At 39.3% G+C, this 17646-nt stretch overlaps 1 long non-coding RNA gene across 1 annotated transcript; it reads right to left on the minus strand.

Annotated features, from left to right (window-relative positions):
• Window positions 1-1536: 1536 nt before the first annotated feature.
• Window positions 1537-12313, minus strand: LOC120548729. Its single transcript, XR_005637267.1, has 4 exons — window positions 12173-12313; window positions 11336-11476; window positions 9135-9225; window positions 1537-4285 (listed from the first exon to the last, which is right to left on the minus strand). It is a non-coding gene; the product is annotated as an uncharacterized LOC120548729 (long non-coding RNA).
• Window positions 12314-17646: the final 5333 nt, after the last annotated feature.

Genomic DNA, 17646 nt, shown 5'->3' on the forward strand with positions numbered 1-17646 from the left:
TACAAGAATGGGACGGACGGACAACCTGAAAACATAATGCCTTTGGCCACGGATGTCACCGGTACGGAGCCATAAAAACATATCAGATGATATGGTTTATTTAATTAACCTGAAGTGGTTGTCTGCATATTGAGAGAGTCATATCGTCAATAGACAAATTACTTAATCAATTAATTGATTTTTTTTTAAATTGTTGTCAGTTCATTTTTTGTTGATCCAATTAATCAAATAATCGTTTTTGGCACAAGTTCCTTTGTTTACACTTTCCAGCATGTGAATACTGTATAGCTAATAACAGTCATGAGATAATAAAATACTCATTAGAACAAGGAAATTGAAGGCTGCGCTTAGAAAATTATTTTGTGCCTCCCTTCATTTAATCACCACCACATGGACATGGTGCTAGTTACTGTTAACCTTGGGCCTTAAAGGAGAATTCCGGAGAATTCCGGTGTTGTATATCTGCTATATTCTTCATACTCCAAGCTTCTTCCCTTATAAACAACTCCGCTTTTCACTCTTCACACACTACGCTCCAATCTGCACACTACTGTTTACCTTTTTCTGCTACAACTGAATTCCCAGGAGACGATGCAACAGCTAAGCTTCAGTAACGCTATTACTGTGCAAGCCACAGACATCGTTTATCCCGTTTCCATGTAGTTACATAGTCATTGATATGGTCATAACCATTACAGTGCTCAATTACCTATTTTGAGGGGGAAATAATCTAAACCTTTCACTGCGAAGGCATGATCTGTCCTATGCAGGACATCCACCAGCCCACCGGGCGCTCCATGGATTTTTATTGGGATGATTATCACAGATGCCTGGCTGAATACACTCACCAGACGGCAGCTAGCAGCTAACGGCTAACAGCTATCTGGCTGTACACACTCACCGGAGGGCAGCTAGCAGCTAACAGCTACTACCGCACTACTGTTTTTTTTAGGGGTGAATACACTTCAAGACGTGACATGACCTGTCCTCTGGAGGACATAGCCACACCACCACCGCTCTGTGGAGTGTTATTGGGATGATTATCACAGAAGCCTGTCTGAATACACTCACCAGACGGCAGCTAGCAGCTAACGGCTATCAGCTAGCAGGGCAAGCTAGCTACCGGCAGGATCGAGACAGGGACCAGGGTAGATGAATTTAAACAATGTCTGAGTTGAAAACGCATCTTGTTGACACGTAAGGGCCCTTATCATGTGGCACAGACATATTAATTGCATTTTGTGTCTGTTAAGAGGCACAAAGGCACTCTAAAACCGTTCCCCGAGCACTGCCGTTTTAGCTCAGGGGCGCGTTGTAGTTCGTGTTACGGCCGTTGCTCGTTTACCTGCACTGATTCGGGTCGGGGTTTTTTCTATCGAAAGTACTCGCGTAGCTATAGCAATCAAGATTAACGTAAAAATTGGCCGGAATTCTCCTTTAATGCTGCCACAATCACAGATAGCACAATCGCTTCTGAACTGCGATACTTCAGGATAATCCAAAAGTCAAGTTAATCCACTTGGCACACAGAGCGAGTCGTATTAAATGCAAACTAAATATGTTAATCAATCAACAAATGTGGAACAAAGCAGGACAACTGAACAATAAACTATAGAACTAAACCCTCATCAAAAAGATCAATAGTCAAGAATGTAGACTTATGTTCAAATTAATTTGATGAGCATTACCATGAATTCTGTCTATATATTTTCTCTTCACTGGCCCACAATAAGCTATACAATAAAAATGAGGCTCTCTTTGAAATTGCAATTACTTTCTGAGGAAATTAATCATATAAAAAGGAACGACGTGATAAGAACTGCTAACAGGTTATTACAGCATGCCGTGTTCATCGTGGATAAAAACTTACCTCATACCATCAGGAGAGAACAAAGTGCATTCTGGAGCCAGATTTCACATTAAGGCAATTTAAAATATTCCAGACTGCCTAATTTAGGGGTCGGACTTCTGTGTAACTTAATTCGACAAGATTAATTATACAATTAAATCCAAACTTCTCTCAATTATGTGGAGAAATGCTGCCTGCCTACTCGGGACGACCCTTCACCTTTGCTGAGGCAAGGTACCTGATAAGCATAATTTCAACAGGAGCAGAAGAAATTGCTGCCTATTTTGTTGCCTTGCTCAACTCAGCACATTATAGCTCCTAATTGCTAGCAGACTTCATAACTGTGCCCTTGACATGGAAAGGCAAAATGTTATGCCATTCACTCGCACATTACTGAACGTGCAGGAGCTCTTTCCTGATTGACAGGACAATCCACTGAAACAAAAAGACTTAATTGTGTGTCAATTGATTCGGTAATTACAATTGGCAGGCTTGCCACTTTGGTTTCATTGATTTATCATCTGTGACGAGTGGGTACATTATGACATAATTTGGTGGTAGTGTCGTACTGGTCTATGTTATCTCCACAATGTGGGATCAGCATGGTTTAGAAGGCTGACCTACTGGATTTCAAGCAGTTTAGGGGCAGTAACTAGACAGGTTCCTAATGTTCATGTCTCTATTCCTTGAGTGCCCTTTCATAGAATATTGTTAGCTTTACAGCTACATTAAGGGGCCATGACATCCAAAACCCAGGACCACTAACCCCCAATCGCGTTCCTTTCATATTTATGTCGAGGCTATGAGCTGAACCAGCAGGACTGAGTTACAAAGAGCAGGTGGGCTCATCCTCTTTGACAAGCAGCCATTATCAACACAGTTCTTGGAGTGAGAGAGGAAAACCACCAGGGATGGGTGTAAAACCTTTTTCAAAGACCTTCAAAATCCCAGTTTCTACCATCGCTCACTCTCTCTCAATCCCTCCCTGTCATCATTTTATTTGCCCTCTCTCTGCTCCCTTCAGAGAACAGGGAAAAAGAGGGGGGGGGGATGGTCTACTTGACCTTAATCTGCCCAGTAGTGAGTTTCAGAGAGATGACGTGCAACCTCGGAGGTAAAGGGCAATTGTTTCTTTTTCCCTCATCTGAGAGCCAATTTAAGGGCCCTGGGGACTTTTCTAAAGCTGTGAACTATTTCAGGTTCTGCCACATTGTTTTTGATTCACTCAGCTGGAAGGGGCTAAAAGAGCAAGCACCTGTACTTTCCTGATTCTCAATCTTTCCTCGGCCCATTAAATTCCATTCATACCTCCTGTAACAGAGGAGGGTGCATAGAGTGTTATTTGCATTTCATGGACTACTGTATGTGTAACCTGTAATGGACAACATTGTATAATGTTTGCTGCTTGCTGCAATGGCTATTAGAACAAGTCAGCAATAACATTAATCTCATGGAAACCCAACAACTTGAATTGAGCATAAATGCCAATAGGAAAATAAATCCCCTTGGTGATATTCTGTGTACATACCCTGAGGTAATGAATGAGTAGTGCCATCAGCAGCAACTGGCTTAAGGACTGGATATAGCCTATAGACTCTGCAAATCTGCATCAAAACCAAGAAATCCAGAACAGTCTGGTTTGGCCATATTGATTTTATGAGCAAGGAAACTAAATAGACTAAAAGAAGAGCTATTCAATTTAAAAAAAAAAAAATTCCATACCAGTTATATTACCTGCACCTTCATGAGCCAAGGTACTCTTGCAAGGTTTCCTTCTTTTATGTCAAATAATATTCTAATTCAAGTTCAAGTGGAATGATTGATTAATCCATCAAAAACATGACCCATAATTGCTGGATTGGTAAGTGCTCCAATCAGAGCCACCTCATTAGCACAGACACGACTCAAAGAAAGCTGACTTGAGGACATTTTTGCTTAAACGACAGCCATTCCTCAAAGTAAAAGTGATCTACTGTATTAAGCTATGTCAGAAGAAACCGCATCCCTTTCTCTATCCATAAACAAAGCATTCGTTTAGACTAGAATATTTAAATCACTATGTCAACAGCCAAAACTGCAGCTCAGATTTTCTAATAAGGTCACAAAGCTCTGACAGATTTGCCAAGTGCTCAAATAGAGTAGTCAAGAAGTGATGCATATTTAACAATGTATAAAGGAGAGATATTAACCATGAGACAAGTCTTGCCGAGCCAATGTGAGCCATGAATTAATAATTCAGAGTGAAGTTATTAAGTTATTTGTTAACAGTAAATATTCTGTATGTGTCCCTGAGAGCACGCCTTTTTAATAATTTTGAATTTTTAAACTTTAATGTTTAGCTCTGTTCTGGAAATAATGGTGCTCAGCTGTAATTGATCCCTCCGCCGTGGAGTAATTATGATGGCTGTGTCAAAGTGAAGCCTGATCCAGTTGGCCCTGGGTGATAGGAGAAGGAGAAGAGGGGAGAACAGAGAGGTTTAAAGACAAGGAGGTAAGGTGTAGATCCAGGTTTGGATATATCTCTTGACAGATAGCCATAACAAACTCAACACACAAACGTTTTTTTAGGACTATTCGCTCAAACACTGTACATCCATCGGTCTTGTTTATTTAGATGGTTTTGGGATAAACACCCTCCACATTTCTTTGCTCATATCACGCCTTGCTACCCTTGCCCCCTGAAAGCGTCTTGTTGCTAGCAGGTCACTATGCTAACGGCAGCAGAAAGAGTCAATCTCATCAGGGTTGCATTTAATCCATCAAGGGCTCAGTGTTAATTACTCAAACAGCCACAAGGCTCTAAAGTGAGGCTGAGCTGACGTACCTTGGCACTGCTCTTTATTAGTATGTAAAATGTCGAACATCCTAAACACCAACCATGACCAGGAATGCACATGAATGCATCCCCCACCCACCCCCCGATGGGGTTTCCCATAGGTCAGCAACACACACCGCTTCATGGGGGCCGCCAGGAGAGAAATTGTCTCATGGGTTAAGTCTCTATAGCCAATACACAGGCAAACACACACACACACACACAAACACACACACATAGGGTCCTGTCTAGAGTGGCATAGTAGGCCCTGGTCACAGCTGCTCTCCCCCGCCTCGGGAGGAATTGCTTCCATTTGGCCTGTCACTTTGGCCAGGGCCACTGTGGCTTTTCTCATTTGTCAGAGAGCGGGGGCGATCCTCTGGCTCTCACGGCTAATCTACAGCCGCAGGCTAGAGCACGAGCGCACACACACACACACACACACACACACACACACACACACACACACACACACACACACACACACTTTCTTTTTCTCTCATCTGACTGGTATAGGCTTTAGAGCACAAGGGTCTTTTTACTCTTTGCATTCAGTGGGGGAAAACAAGAGCAACAAGGAAGAGACGGACTGAAAGAGATGTCAACAGTATCAAGGTCAAGACTGCAACCTCTCGTGGAGCTCCATTTGTGACACATTTTATTTAAGTAGGCTGGATGATGAGGAGTTTAAAATTCTCACAACTACTCCAACATCCGTTCTGCTATTGACGTGAAGAACGAGAAACAACACACAAAGGTAATCGGACATGGTTTTAGTAATTATCCTCCGATGGAGGCACAAAACATTGCTTGAACTGTAACACCGAGGAGACTGAATTCCTCATTCTCCTGCATGCATGAGTGCTCAGTTAGCACTTGATTAGGGGGGGAAATGATTCAGTAAGTCTCAGAGAGGAATATCGAGGTCCAAATGAACATGAAATTGCCTGTATTCATAAATAGACGTGCAGAATTTCTTGAGATCAACTTTGTCTTGCTTGATTTTATTAGAGTATACTGCGGAATAATTATACCAACAGTCAAGCCATACTGGCTAGTAACATTTTACAGCACCGAGGGAACGAAGCGGTCCAATTAAAGAGCTGTCACACAAGGCTTTGAGGGAAATGTGGCCAACGTGCTGTGGCAAAACCGATCCTATCATTAGAGGCTGCCATCGCTTTGAGGTACAAATGCTTTCAAGTCTTTCTTTCAGTTAGCTTCCGCTGCAGTCAACAGGTGATGGCTCCACTTGATTATTACTCTGCCCTTCTAATATCAATATGCAGCTGTAAGATCTATATTGGAATGAAAATGTATTCCTATGATCAAAGGCAGTTAAAAATTGGTTTGTCTCTCAAGATAAAAACAAATAAGTCAAGGCTCTCCTGATGCTTTCAATATGGATAGACAAACTGAACAACTCCACAGGTAGGGGTGGAGGAAAAAATCGATACAGCATAGTATCGCGATATTTTCCGTGGCAATACTGTATCGATACACAGACGCCAAGTATCGATCTATTATTATATATGTGTTGGTCAGTCTGTCTGCTTGACAATCCCATTTTGCAGCAACAAAATTGAAGTGAGATGAAGAAACAGTATCTTTTTAGATAAAACAGATGTTGACAAAATTTCCTTTTGGGACATATTTTGAAATTGGGAAAAATTTGAAGTTGGAAAAAATGTACTAAATTGCGATAAATAGCAGAATATTGCAATATGTTTAAAATCGCAATAATATTGTATCGTGACACAAGTATTGTGATGATATCGTATCGTGAGACGTCTGGTGATTCCCACCCCTATCCACAGGTACTGAATGGGACAGTGTCAGTACAACAAAAGTTAGAGCTACGATATGTAGCTCACACTACATCTTTTATTCTTGTATTTGTATCTTATTCTATTTTAGCCTATTTTTATTTTCTATCTCTTTTTAAACTGCTCTTAATGGTCCCATGGCATGAAAATTTCACTTTATGAGGTTTTTTAACATTAATATGCGTTCCCCCAGCCTGCCTACGGTCCCCCAGTGGCTAGAAATGGTGATAGGTGTAAACCGAGCCCTGGGTATCCTGCTCTGCCTTTGAGAAAATGAAAGCTCAGATGGGCTGATCTGGAATCTTGCTACTTATGAGGTCATAAGGAGCAAAGTTACCTCCCCTTTCTCTGCTTTGCCCGCCCAGAGAATTTGGCCCGCCCATGAGAGAGAGACATCATGGCTTTCAAACGAGCAAAGTGGCAGTTGGTCAAGGCCACACCCCCACCCTCCACCTTGCCCCCCTCTCTCTCCTCCTCAATAGCTACAGACACAGAAATGGCACATACTAAGGAAAGCTCATTGTGGGACTGGCTCTAGTGGCTGTAATTCTGCACCAAAGCTGAATTTCGGGAAAGAGACTTCAGATACAGTATTAGGGGACCACTAAGGTCTATCGAAAAGCATCCAAAGAGCACCATGTCATTGGACCTTTAAATGTTTTATGTAAAGCATTTTGAATTGCCTTGTTGCTAAAATGTGCTATAGAAATAAAGTTGCCTTGCCCTACAGCCTCAGCCTGTCAGTCAGTCAATAGGGTATAGTGAACACAGTGGTGACTGCCTGTCACAGAGAAAGCCTAACATTAACCATACCGTGACAGCTTTCACCTTGCCGTTAAAATACTCTGTCTGCGTAGAGTTTTGAAAAGTGTAACCACACTTGCAACTGCTTTACTGGCGTTGCCGTGACTCACTATGACTTTAACAATGTCAACGTTGTTTTGCTTCGTCCGCACCACAGCTCTGCGTGTGTGTGTGTGTGTGTGTGTGTCAGAGCTCCGCTCTCGTCAACATGTAGAGGACAGATATGCTCGCGCTCATGGGTACCTGAAATTTGGCACCGTTTAATTTAAAGTGAATCGGTCCTTGATAGTACCTACGTAATTTAGTCTGTTACTAAAAAGGTACCGAGTTTGGTACCCAACTCTAATACTGATGAACTAATAATTTAAATGTTTGGAGCAAGTCCATGGTACTGACTCAAAATGTATTTATTTAAAGAGAAAGGGAGATTTCATTTCAATTCAATGAAGATTGTTTCAATTCATTTAGTTTGAAAAGGCAGCACAAACTCAAGCACACATATTTAAAATACATATACAGTAAGTGTAAAACTATCTCATTAAATAACAGACAATTCTTTGTGGATTGTTCAATAAACTCGATTAACATACACACATAAATGTACTGTATACATATTAAACATGCAACTGAAACTGTATCATATAAAAAAAAAAATGACTTGGTTATCATTTAACTGACTAACTGCAGGTGACTTTTAACAGGTGTGTATCAACACTGTAACTGTTCTGTTCTTACCATGCCATTTAAACAAGCACAATACATCTCAATTTAAACATCTACATCTTTTAAATTCAGATTGTGTTAACAATTAAATACTGTGTTGATGTCCAAATTTTGTATCTTCATTCTCTTTCTTAAAGTGATGGTTCGGAGTAATTTCACCCTAGGGTCCTTTGCACCATGACCTCGAGCCAAACACCCCCCCAGAAGCTTTTTTCACCTGGGTCTAACATTGGGAGAGTTAGCGTAGGTAGCGTTAGCCGCTGAATAGCTTAGCGCAGAGGCTAATGGATCCGAAGTGTCTCTTAACATTACCCCACTAATAATGCCCGAAATGATACCAAAGGTCTACACTAGTATATATAGGTTATGCACTCATAAAACGATGGATTGTAAAGTTTGTAAGTACACCAGAAGGTTATGTAAATAACACTTGCCTGCTGGCTTCTGCTCTCTGCTGTTGTTGCTGCTGTAAGACGAGTGCTTAGGGACATCGAAAAGAGATGCAACAAAAATATTTTTTAATTTAACTTATTTTTTAAAGTAAGTGCTGTAGTATAACTAGCAGGAGACAAGTAATAATTGAGGTAAGTTTGGAGACATTACCTTATTTAATCATTAAATTAATAAATATTTTTGTTGCATCTCTTTTCGGTGTTGTAATTTGTAGATGTCCCTAAGCACTCTTACTGCCCGGTAGTAACAGCAGCAGCAGCAGCAGCAGCAGAGAGCAGAAGCCAGCAGGCAAGTGTTATTTACATCTGGTGTACTTACAAATTTTACAATCCATCGTTTTATGAGAGCATAACCTATTTGTACTACTGTAGACGTTTGGTATCATTTCGGGCATTATTAATGTTAAGAGACACTTCGGATCCATTAGCCCCTGCGCTAAGCTATTCAGCTGATAACGCTACGCTACGCTAACGCTCCCAATGTTCGACCCAGGTGAAAAAAGCTTCTGGGGGGGTGTTTGGCTCGAGATCATGGTGCAAAGGACCCTAGGGTGAAATTACTCCGAACCATCACTTTAAGATTGCAGGTGAAGTGACACATTTTACTGGTGCCTAATGTTAATGTATTTTAATTTTTTTTTTTTAAAGAGAACAGATTTATGTACCTGTGATTTAGTGGATCTGTGGATCCTTCCTCCATCTCTTTGGTGACCTTTAGCAAGTACAGTTTCCAGAGGCTATCGGCCAGGAACTGCTCTAAAAAAATAGAAAAAAAGAGGACAGGTGTTAAAAGTAAGGATGCAGCTTCTCATTTTTTTCTTTGATAAGATTGCATTATCTACATGGATGCTGCTTCTGAGAACAGTGCCTGTGAAAAAAGCATCACGTAACTTACTAATTATCCAGTTTGGTTTGCCTCACACATTGATCAAAGTTTCATATTTATTGAATAAATCATTGCAAAACATATTAGAGAAAACATCATTTGAGTGATGGTTGTAACTTTTTAAGTGTTCCTGACAACCTTAATGTATTCCCAAGTTTAATTATTTCTTAATATTGGCATTTCTAATTAAGCAGCATAATTGGAAAGCCTCTGTGTAGTGGCAATCATTTCATAGGCCACTGAAAAAATTAATATAAAAATTATTAATGAATACTACCACTTTTAATTGCTGTGTACCCGTATTTATAATTGGTGCAGCATCCTCCTTGAAATGACATGATGACAAATACAAGTGTCATGTCAGCGCTTTCCTTCTTCATCTCACACCTCAATCAAAGCTAATCCATTTCACCTCAGCTATGAACACTGAAACAAATTAAAGTCCCATTTCATTTTCCACCTTCATTAATGCATCTTGTTTCCAAGGGTACAATGATTTAGTAACTGTGAAACAAACAAATTCAAGGAAGCGTGTGCTTTGATATTTTGAGAAGGAGACGTGGATGGAGCTTACTGGGAAAAACAAATCAGCCCTGAGTTTTTAATCCTCCGGCTCCAAAGTGTTCTGCACATGTTTATCACAAAACAAAGCCTTTATCATCTGACCAAACATTTTAAGATTAAACTTTAGAAGCTTAAGAATAATGTTTATAATTTCAATGCAGCCTTGCCAATGTTATACGAGTAGGAACATCCTGTATTTAACAGTCCTTATCCAAATCGACAGGAGACAGCATGAGCAGTAACTGCACAATGTCATTATGGTGGTAGTGTTTCCTCCTGTGGTGTGATGTGACAACGCCAGACACAATGACCCAATTTGCCTGAGTGGCGATGGTGGTACCAATGGAAGGCTGCATCATAAATACTGTACAGAGACCCTCTTAGAGTCAATAATACAATTCATTGTATGTAATGAAATGCAGCCATATAAAATGTCACATTTTGAGACTGTTTACGCACTAAATTTTTTTTTTCTTCGCTCACATATTAAGAAAAAAACAGAGCCTAAAGAAATGCTGGAAAGACTGGAGGTGGTGGGGGCAATGATGAGTTCTCAGACTAGCCTCTTTCGCATGCAAATCATATCTGGATTTCTCATTAGCATAAATGCATGAGCAACTTTAAATGCTTTTAATTTTCAATCTCGCCAAGCAGAGGTGTAATTTGTCACTGTCAGGATGGGAGACTAAAAAGGGGGGGACCAGAGGGAGCCAAGGACTCTACGCTAAACTGGAATCACAGAAAATTTCTGATTTACTAATTGACTGATGTGCAGTTCAGTCGAGTTGCCTTGAAGGTGTAAATAATTCTGTGTATATTCAAATGGCAAAAATGAGAGAATGCGGGGTGGATATGGAAAAGCATATTACATGATGCTTCTCCCCAGGCCATTCCTTTTTTTCTGGTAATTCTAATTTCCAGCCTTTAACGTTTTTCAGTCTGTCTCTTTAAAGGGGTGCAAGTTTGCTGTTTAAGAGCATAATCACAGATCATGGAAATTAAAACAAAATGTCACTTCTTTTTTCTTTTTTTTTTACATCTCTTTGCCATTACACAAAAAGAAGCTGCTCAAAGCTGTTCAGCAGCAGAGCACAAAAACATTCAAAATTTGAAAAAAACATTGTATCTTCATTCTTTCAAGATGTAAGATCAATTGACACTGCACTCTGAAGTCTAAAGCACTAATACCTCGTTTTTTGAACAAAGCAGTTCAGATTCAGACAGACCTTGTTAGCTAAATTTAGCTGTAGGTGAAAACGGGGAAAAGATTTAACAAGCACCCCATTTAAATTACTAAAACCAATTATGCAAACATAATTAGTATTCCATAAAAGAACTAAAGAAGACTGCAGCATGGGGTTGCTTACTCCAAAGAAGGCCCCATTTTGGTGGATGAAGTATGTACAAAATGCATACCCTTGCTTTGCTGGCCATACTGGATAATCACATCGCCCCATTCATCACCTCCAGGAGGTTCTCAAAGAATGAGTCATGTTTCATGTTTCAAGTTGGAGACCAGATCATCATAGCCAATACCAACTTCACACCTCCTGTGGGCTTTTGAAAGCAAGACAAACGGGAGACAGTGTAAGAAAACATGTGAAACACTTAAATGGTAAGTCAAAATGAGCAATTAAAGAGTCTCTGGCCTAAATGAGTTCCAAGGTGACAGTTTTATGCAGCAGTATAAGGTTGGGGTTAGGTGAGAATTAGTTACAGGATGCCAATTAATTCAACCAAAAGTCACAGTGAGTGAAGTGCAACTATGCTCCCACCACATCCAACATGTTGCAGGTTCAGCCAAACTGCAATGAGAGCATTCGGCTCTTCACCTAATGTTAAACTGATAACACTGCAGCAAAAAAGAAAAGAAAAAAACATACCGTTTTAGACCAACTTATCTCAGTTCTTATAACGTTAGCTAACCTAAAGTTAGCATTTTGAAACCAAACCTACCCCCAAATAAAAGCACATTTCCCTCTCTTAACTTCGCTCCGAAATATACAAGTAGCATTTTGTTCTTTTGCAACGATGATAAATTGTGGTGACTAGCTAGCTAGCTACATCTTTGCTGCTAACGCAGTTGTTTTTATACAATTTCCATATGCTTCTATGCTGCTATGCTTCTTGAACACCAAGCTAACTTTAACCGTGTATCAGGCTTTTACCAGACAGCACTGCAGTTAGCATGTCTGAGCTCACTTAGACTACTATTTTCTACATCTGACAAAATAACCTCAACTTAAAGCTTACTATCTTTTTCGGAACTTTCAGCCGCATTTCTGATGTTTTCTTTCTCCGTTTAAAAAAAACAGTCAAATATATATACGCTACGTGGGTTGGAAACTGGTAAAAAAAAACTTTGCTAGCTAGATAGTAGCTAGCTCCCCGAAGCAGGCGGGATGCACCGGTTCAAACGTCAGGGGGCAGAGGGGATGTCAATCATCCTAGCTCCATGGCAACAGGCTGAAGGTACTTGAGTGTTTTCTTTCTTCTTAATTAATCTAGCTAGATCTTCTGCATTTGAAGTTATATAAAATATTAAAACAAGTGAACAACACTATTAAACTCATTTAAACCTGAGAAAAACACATTATTGTTTAATGTACAGACTCCTCAGCTGACAATCATAATAATAACGCCCTGAAAGAAATCATCATTTATACTTTTAATGAAATAACTTAATTATTCAAAAATGGTTCAGCAAAACAAATAAAGGTAGATTGTTTTTTCATATATTTCCACTTCAAACTAAAATCTTCTTATGTAAAATCAAAATTTAATCAATTTAATAAACAAATATAATAGCTAACTATAGAACACCTAATCACAGCTATACTGTTGGGTAAACTGGCTTTTGGTAAACTAGCTTAGGAGAACTAAACCCTACAGTTTTATGAGGTAATTTTGAGTGTTGTAACCATTTGACTCATAAGCAGCATAACCCAATCTGGCCACAACTCAAACTGCATGTGAGCCAGATATGGCTCATACCTGTCTGGTGTATGGCACTACACAAGTATGAGCATGGTTGGAAAAGGGTGTAGCTGTGACATGTCCATTTTTTACATCATGCTCATACTGCCCTCCAGTGTTGAAAGGGTGAACATAGTGAGAAATACAGGAAGGGGACACAATAGAAGCAACACTTGTTCAATATAAACCAATTCAATATAACACCTCTGGAATAAGCAGTCCCTTTGTGAAGGAAATATTAAATGTATGGTCATTTCTATGCTGTATTGTGGTGACGTTGCATTTGCTTAGTTACTAAATGAATGACTAAATGAATCATTTATTTTGGCACACCATCTTACTGCTCAAATCTGCTACCCTAACCAGTACACTGTTCCTAGAAAGCCATGGAGCAATTTTTATATGCTAAGCACCACGAACAAAATTTTAAGTGAAGAAAAATATCTCTCTGCTGTGTTGGCTCATTGACTGTGTAAAAATATGCAAAGGTATTCACAACATACTCACCATCATTCTCAATGAAATTATGCATTGCTTTCATGTTCAGGTCACTGAGATTGTGGACTTCTCCTGTGATGGCATTGCTGCTGAGGCATGACAAGGTCAGATTTTTGAAGCTTTTCTAGCCAAAAATACTCTTTTGTTGTTTTAATCACCACTGCATGAGGACAGGTGTGAAATTATGTTTTCACATTCTGTGTTGAAAAATGTTTTTATTTTATTTTCTACTGTAGAGTATTGAAAATACAACACCATTTTTAACATGCATTTGGCCCTCTAGCAGAGCAGTCTCCCCATACTGTCATGTACTACTACATAACTAGTAGGCATTGCACTGTATGTAATGTTTATAAAAACCTACTTCCACCCTTTACTCTTAACGTTCTGGGTTCAAACTGGATCATGCTATACTTTAAACTCTAAGGGATGTTTTATTGATATAGAATATGAGCGATATTGGCCTCAGTTGTGATGTGGGCTGGTGAATGAGAGACAAAATCTATATTGGAGAGTTCAATTTCATAGACAGGAAAATGTGTCAACTTGACTTATTTCAAACAATGGTTACTATGTATGTAAATTAAATATTTTGTGTATAGTATTACAAGTATAACAGATCTCAAAAACGTGACATAAATCACAACTATGTAACCTTTGAAAAAAGCGACCACACAGTCATTTTTACAAATAAAAAATTGAATTAATGAAAAATAAAAGTCACCCTTCCTCAGTTCAATTCACTTTGGGGTTTTGGTTGCTACAGCCTTACTAGGTGACCTGTTAGCAAACACTAGACAGATACTAATGGAGATTCATGAGTCAGTGCTGTGCCACTGTACTATGTTTTATCATGTCACACAAAAGTAAAACCAGAAGTTAATCCTCTGAGGATAAAAGAAGCACCGGCGAGTTCAAGCGATGTACTCCTACTCAAAAAGCAATAATACAAAATTTCATTTTTTTTAAGATTATTTTTTGGGCATTTTCAGCCTTTATTTTGATAGCACAGCTGAAGACGTGAAAGGGGAGAGAGGGGGGGGAATGACATGCAGCAAAGGACCGCAGGTCGGTGTTGAACCTGGGCCCGCTTCGTCGAGGAATAAACCTCTATATATGGGCGCCCGCTCTACCAACCGAGCTATCAGGGCACCCCAAAATTTCATTTTAGACATGTATTTACTATTGTATTCATATATTACACTACTTATTTTTTTTTAAGATTATATTTTGGGCTTTTCCTCCTTTAATTTTTGACAGGACAGCTAGGTGAGAAAGAGGAGAGAGAGGGGGAAGAGGTGCAGGAAATCGTCACAGGTCGGATTCGAACCCTAGACCTCTGTGTCGAGGCATAAACCTCTCAGTATATGTGGGCCTGCTCTACCACTGAGCCAACCCGGCCACATATTACTAGACTTATATAGACTTTTGTAAACCCAATAAACAATTGAGTGTATGTATGTTGTCACAAGAGATTTGAGAAATATATTCACTGGGGCCAAATCATCTCTTATTATCTATACATTTCTCTGGAACAAATTTGGCCGTCAATGTACAGAAAGCTGAGTTTGTTCTGCACATTTTGATATGAAACACACAGGGATCAGGTTATATGCAAATACCCTTAAAAGGAGACTATAATATAAGAAGATATGTAAAAATGCCCTTAGACCTCAGAGGGTTAACTCACCATGGAGACACGTTTGTTGTTTCTGCTTGTTTTCCCATCTCTGCTATCAGTCGGGTCACCTGATGATGATGTCTTTAAAGCAACTCACCCTACGGGAATCTTGGGAAATGAAGGAATAGGTTATGTCCCATTATCCTGTAATTGCCACCTGTGGCCGCTGTTTAGCAAAAGTTACAATGTATGGCTTCAAAATACAGTTGTCTCACTGAACCCCTTCCTTCCAACTACAAGCATCTACAGTTTTGGTGTAACAACACGCAACATGTCTGCCTGTTTCCGTCTTTGTGAATTCATAATACAATTAGTCAATGCAACTATCATACAGCTTTATGATTATGTTATGATGTTCTATTGCATTCTTTATTGTTATGATCATGTTGTGTTTTACTGTAACTTGTGACTTCTCAGCCCTAAAATCGGTGTTCACATGCTATCTAGACAACTTGTTACCCTAACAACTTGAATTAGCACCCTCCAGTAAACTCTTAAATGACAGGATGGAACCTGAACAAACTGGAACTTTCCTGCACATGGTCTAGGAGTGTGAACAGGTGCATGAGTTTTGGAATAAAACAACATCAATAATATCTGATGTGACAGGATGTCGAATTCCTACTGACCTGATTGTTTTGTTACTTAATGATGATTCTAAATTACATCTGCTTGGGAGAGAAAATTTGGCTACCCGGATGAACCACGACCAAGAAAATGATAGCTCAGCGCTGGCGTAGTTATGCTTGAGCTCTCTACAGCAAGGATTAACAAAGCCAAGTCATCGACTATAGACCTGTGGAAAAACGCAGCAGCACAGGTATCAGTCCTAATGAACTCAGCATCACAAGAAGTAGAGGAGAGTGACTAGGCAAGGTGTGATTTGTATTATGGTTTGTTTTGTTTTCCACGAGAGGGTGGGGGATGGGTGAGGGTTTTTGGTTCCTGTTCGATTGTATTTGTTTGTTCTGTATGTTGTGTGTTCAAAAATATAAAAATAGTAAAAAATTGATCATAAAAAAAATAGAAATGACAGGATGGGAGAATTATTTGCACAAGGCATATCGGGAGCTATAGCTAAATAAACAAATGAAACATTTTGGTCTGACTTATAAGGCATACATTTATTTTATTTAAACTTTTTCACGTATGACTTGTTTGAATTGTTGTTATGAATTGTTTGAGTCGTGAGAAAGCTTCCCTTAATTATGAATTTGTATATCATAATATCGATCTCTCACTGTGAGATAATGTCATTATTATATGGAAAATGTGAGAAAGATTCTTATAATTATAATACTAAGTTGTAATTGTGAGATGCTGTCTGTATTCTCATGATAGTATATAAACTAATATATTATTAGACACAATCACTCATAGTGATGATATATAAAAACATTATAATGTAAGATAATAGGTCACCATCATGTGAAAAAAACACTTAGTGATGAAAATAAAAAATGAAGGTGGTGGCAATGGGCTTCCATCAGCATTTTATTTTGTCACATATTAAGTACTTGACTCTTAAACTATTGAAGATGCATGCGGTTGGCTTGTAATTAAGAACTCTGTCATCTTCTAAATACACACATAGCTGGGATGAAATAATATAATTATCAAAAGCTGGATTTGTCGTAATTATGTTTACATTGACTTACATGACCTACTGTCATGGAAATTCCCTTGAGTGTTACGGCAATTACTGTATATGTATTAGTAAGGAAAATACAGCCAACTAAGTTCTGAAGTGAGGAAAATATCTTTTAGGCTTGAATTGATGAAAACTGACATGACCCACCTTTAGGGATATTACTTTGACTTGGAGCGTACCTATGGGTCACGTAACTCTTACATGACTTCTCACATGACTTCCACACTCATGACAGTTGTTTCACAGCCAATGTCTCTCATCCTGTTGGGGTATTCTGTACTTTTCCACTGTCCCATGCTGATGTGGCCTGTCAATACCAGTTCATCATGTGTTAACAGTAAGGGTAATGATCTAATCAAGTTTACACACATATTGCACAGAACACCATTGACTATCTAATCAGGAAATAGCCGATAGGGATGTGTATGTGTTTATGCCAAGTCAAAAAGACAGTGGAGGAGATAAGGAAGACATGATACAGGAGTTCCTGTTTCACTCTTACTGGAGTAAAGACAGACCTTCCTGCTTTCCTGGGGTTCATGGAGCAAAACCCCCACCCATTCTGAAGACACAGAGGAGGAAATAAATAGGGACTGAACTGTTCAGCATTTGCGCATAACTGGGAGGCACAAGGAGGTGTCAGTTGTGTAGCCCGCATGTAGGCCTGCACGTGTATTTTTATACATTTTAAAATGTTGTTACTAAAGAAGTGTTGACTTTATTCTATCGTCTCAGTAATTTATTTCAGTCTACTGGTTAAATGATCATCAAAACGAATACGCTTAAGAGGGATGGTTTAGAGTTTAGAGTGTAAGGAAAAAGGAATATGGGGCCTAAGTGCCTGGGGATTCCAGATCTTATTTTATCCCTCTTCAGTTCTCAAATGTTTTGTTGGGCATGAGCTCATGTTGGTGCAGCAGT

This window comes from Perca fluviatilis, chromosome 20 (genome assembly GCF_010015445.1).
Source record: "Perca fluviatilis chromosome 20, GENO_Pfluv_1.0, whole genome shotgun sequence".
NCBI classification, from domain to species: Eukaryota; Metazoa; Chordata; class Actinopteri; order Perciformes; family Percidae; genus Perca; species Perca fluviatilis.